This window comes from Nuphar pumila, chromosome 2 (genome assembly GCF_984573655.1).
Source record: "Nuphar pumila chromosome 2, dmNupPumi1.hap1.1, whole genome shotgun sequence".
In the NCBI taxonomy this organism is placed as follows: Eukaryota; Viridiplantae; Streptophyta; class Magnoliopsida; order Nymphaeales; family Nymphaeaceae; genus Nuphar; species Nuphar pumila.
In genome coordinates this window covers 93822513-93827272 of record NC_143250.1, presented here as the reverse complement: position 1 = coordinate 93827272, position 4760 = coordinate 93822513, and the positions used below count along the sequence as shown (strand labels likewise).

The 4760-nt window shown below is 45.5% G+C and overlaps 1 pseudogene; it reads right to left on the bottom strand.

The window, feature by feature from the left end:
• Nucleotides 1–362: 362 nt before the first annotated feature.
• On the bottom strand, nucleotides 363–4519 carry LOC149846171 (pectinesterase pseudogene; annotated as a pseudogene).
• Nucleotides 4520–4760: the final 241 nt, after the last annotated feature.

Sequence of the window (4760 nt, the reverse complement as noted above, 5' to 3'; positions counted from 1 at the left end):
ATCTTCTCTCTAAATGAAAAAATTCCAGGAGACTTCCTTCTTCTCCCAACTGAAGTTGAATTGCATGCTCAAACAATTGGCTTGAAGCCAATAAGAAAGTACAATGTTCAAATAAGTACAAGTAGTCTGGTTTAGAAAATATCATAGAAGAACTAGTCGACAATAAAATACTAGCTGTTGGGGTTAAACTAGAAAGAAAAAGGAACATAGCTTTATTTTGTTTGACATTGTTATGCTCCATTGGTGCTCTTCCTGCTAGTTGGTAATTAAACAAAGTGACTATGACTAATCTCACTGACTTAGAAGAATGTGCTTTTATTGATCATCCCAACCTCCAATTTGTAATCAACCTTTCTTCTCACTCAATGCAGCCCCATTGAGAAGGGCACAGATGTGGCTGGCAACCACACATCCCCTTGCACAAAGTTGACCACAGTGAAGTTGGTGGTATCATTCAGAGTCATAATATGGTACCCAGGCCACTGAACCCTCTTGCTAGTGTCTGCACCGGGGCCACTATTGTCATACTCCCCGTAATACAGTGTGCTCAGAGCAAAATCACCTGACCAAACAGACCAGCCAGCAGGATTGATCAAGCTATCAATGAAGGAACGCATGTATACTGTTCTTGAGTAATCCTTCCATGGCCTACCAAGGTAAGACTGGACCCGATTGTTAGCGGCGAGGTCAGGGGTGGCCAAGATGTTGCTGTTTATTATAGAGGTGCCTGTGTTCTGATTCGGGTCTGTCCTGCCTTGAGCTGTGAGCATGTTGGCCTGGCCGCTTCTTGGTAGCCTAGCATAGATGTTGCAGTATTGGAAAACCACGGCTGCGTTGCCGAAGATGAAGTCGACGGTCCCGTAGATATCGCATTCTCTGTAGAACTGGCGCAGGGAGTGAGTGTAGAGTGTGTCTTGGTACCCGTCAAAGCTACACTGATAGAATGTGGAGAGGTCCGCACCGTTCCTTACTGCAACTGCTTGGCCCTTTGCAGGCCCAGCTGTGTTCCGAACTGTTATCCCAATTGCCACAAAGCCTTGTCCAACTACAACTGCACAACAAACAAGCAAATTAATTGTATCACTTCATCATAAAATGAATTGATCAGATTAGTACGTGAAAAGCTCATTTCTGTATTGTTCACATACCCTTCCCTACAATAACATGGTCTGGTATGTGATAACTAGGTTCAAATCCTGTTCTTTCAACCTTGGACGCAAGCCACCCAGACATCCGCATCAGGGACACCAGAGTTGGACACCAAGCTGGGGGCCATATAGTTGCTTGCGTTTCGCAAACGCAGGACAATCCAGTACCATGGAGGACCGCTTTGTACCCTAGTGGGTTTTGCCCCGCATTTCAAACACCCCTTAGCTCTTTATGAGTAAATAATCGGTATCATTTTAAAGTGTGCTCGGATGTATCCATGGCCTAGGACTTCTTGGAATGTGACAGAATTGTTACACTTTTTGTGACTTCAGGGTGTGTTTTGATTGCACGACTGCAGTGTCCACCATCCGTGCAATGCGTTGGGTCCGCACACTCACGCAAACATGGGACACACGGATGGGCACCACACCGTATCCCATGCATCCCTTTGGGACACGTTTTGTTGTCAGGGGGAGTTCCACATTCTCTCCTGGAACACACAGATGGACTGGACACATTTTGTCCAAGGCTGTCCACAGACAGGATAGAACATGGTGTCCTTGTCCATGGCTATCCGTGAATCAAACACCCCCACTCAAACACCTAGACAAAAGTGTGCTTGGACGCAAAGAGGTCAAGGACCTCTTGGGAAAGGTAGGAAATCTTACACATTCTCGGCCTTGAACGTCACTGGTGTGTTTGAACAGAGAGCAGATCAGGTCATATGTAACCGATTCTTGATATATTCAGTCCCCACCGCACATCATCTGATGGAGGATATATATGTATGGGCCTCACTCTCACAGTCAATTCCCAAGTGACGTTCAAATTAACATCCGCTCTTCGGACTATATTGGTGGGTCAAAAATCCATATTCTAGTACTTTTTATATTCAAAATGTTCATTTTTAGTGGGAGAAAAATCACAACGACGGATGTTGCATTAAATTTCTGATAAAAATATGCAAGTTTTTTTATTAGATTTCTATCTTAAGCATTTCTTGGTAAATTGGTGGTGATGTTATTCAGTAAGGGGCAAGGGTAGATTAGTTTTTTTCATGATTTTATGTGGTTTTACTTATATATTACACTAAATTTTGATGTTTAAGACATTCAAGTTTTTTTTTACTAGCCCAACTTTTGAGGACAAGGATGATTCCTGTTTCGCACTTGCGCATGTGTATGTGTGTGTTTATGCATGTAAAATAGAAGCTGATGGTGTAATCTCGGTTGTGTAAACCGTAGTTACCGGAAGCGCCCCTATAGAGGGGAAGCTGAACTGAGTTTATGCTTCGTTTGGATGCTAAAGATTGCTCCCTTGGGCAGATTCTCACTCCAAAAGCCCAGCTTATCAGGCCTAGGAAGGGCCTTGCCCTCTTCCCCATCTATTTCCCGAGCAATCCACATAGCAGCCATTTCCGGCCAGCAACTGGCCGGAAAATAGCTGCAACTCACGTTCTAGTGGTACTATGCCGGCCATTCGCAGGTCGAAAATGGCTGGAAATTTGTTTTTTAGAAGAAAAAAAAACCATATTTGGTCATTTCCAAGCCGATGGGAAAATGGCCAGGCGTTTATTTTATTTTTTAGTTTTATTTAACATCTCGCCGAAGGAGAGCATAAACTAAATGTAGCAGAATGTTTATTTTGCTGTTTTGTTGGTCCCGAAATGCGGTATTAGCAACTTGTCAAGAGAGAATTTGAATTGGTTACACAATATGAGGTTGGTAAACAAAAGGATCGGTCTTTTTAGAAAGGTACCAAGATCTATTTTTGTTAAGTAACGGATTCTAGTCAAGAAAGAATTTTAATTTCATTAGTAACGATGATTCCAAATATCACACATTGATCAATCAAACACTATAAATTCAAAGACTACAAGAAAATCGATTTTTTTGGATCTTCCTGACCTCCCTCAATTCACTTGGATGCTTATCTCTCAAGGGACGACGTTTTAATTAGCATGTGTTTGGAGCTCTCGGATATCATACGATGGGGGAACCCATTGAGATGGGGATATCGGGTCATTTTCAATACCACCAAAAATCAGTGATATTGAACCCTCTGCGCATGTGTCCACCGTGACGATCTTGCTAACAGTCAACGGGAAAAACCATTCACACTGTCGCCGTTAACTAGGACACGTGTGGGGTCATCATTCGATATCATGATTTTTCGTGATAACGTTGACCACAAAGTATCACCATAATTGGGAGTGGATAGAGTGATACTTTTTTCCTTTGACTGTTAACAAATCCTTCTCCTCCCTGTTCGGTGGTGTTGACGTATGTCATCAATTTTCAATATAACAATCTCTTGGAGATATTGTACCTGATCTGATTGCATCACTCATTCATGCGAGACTTGTATATAATATATAGAGCTTACTAAGAGTAGCAGAGTTGAAGGTGGTCCAGCCATCCCCCACGCTATGGTTTCCTGTGATGACGGTCTGGTTGATGCCGTCCCCCAGCATCAGTATGTTCTTCTTCTTCTTGTCTATCGAAACATACTCCTGGTAGACGCCGGCAGTCACGTAGATTAAGAAGTACCCATCGTTGGGGCTGGTGTTGTTCGGTGCAGAGGCGACAGCTTCGCCGATGGTGGCGAAGTCGCCGCTACCGTCCTGGTTGACGATCACCACGTCGTTCATGAGCACGGCGTCCCCCTCCAGCACCTTCCTCCGGCTCGACCCGAAGAGGTCCTGGTTCACCCAGTAGGGCATACCCTCCGGGCCTGCTCCAAGCTTGTCGAAGAGTTGCCGGCTCACCGGTTCGGTAGCATTGTCGGTCTTGTTTTGGGGGAACCAGGAGTGGGCGAACATGGCGAGGGAGACGCTATAAAGCTTGGTACCGTTGACGAGCGGGGTGTAAAGGATATTGTTGCGGCGCAAGAACTGGGCTTGTCTGAGCCCGTCGAAGCACGTCTGTTGGTTTGTGATTATGGCACTCAAAAGGGTATGGACTTTGTCTCCCTGGACGTCGGTGAGGTTGGTGGTGCCGTTAGAGTTGAGGGTGGTGAGGGACGAGAACAAGAAGTCGTTGTTGAGTTGGGAGAGGAACAAGCAGTCGTTGAGTGCACCCATGGCTTCCGGGGGCAGGGTGGCGTTGTCCCTTATGGTTTGGTCCATGAGGGAGGAGAAGGTAGCGGACTGAGCCAGGGACCTCTTGACGAGATATCGACCGTAGCCATAGAGGTTGGACTTGCCCTGGCGGGGGAGGACAGACTTGCAGAAGTCGGGATTAGTGGTGACATTGCAGGCCTTGGCTGGGGTGACGGGTTGGGTGGCGTTCAGAGAGAGGGTGGTGGGGATGAGGAGGAGGAAGAGGAGGGTGAAGGGGAGAGAGATGGTGGTGAGGACGGGGAGGAGCATGGTAAACCGACTGTCTCTCCCTCTGTATATGAGTGTGTGAGAGAGAGGGAGGTAAGGGAGTCGTTTATATACAAATCTGATGCACGTGAGTTTTGATGCTTTTTATGAGAGATAGGTTTTTATATATCTTCGAGGTATATCTCACTCATTAAAAGTCAATGGAAAAAGGCAATTCTTTGCGTAAGCCCCAAAGGTTGCCACTAGACGGGTGGTCAGGGTTCCATTCCCATAAGTGTAAAAA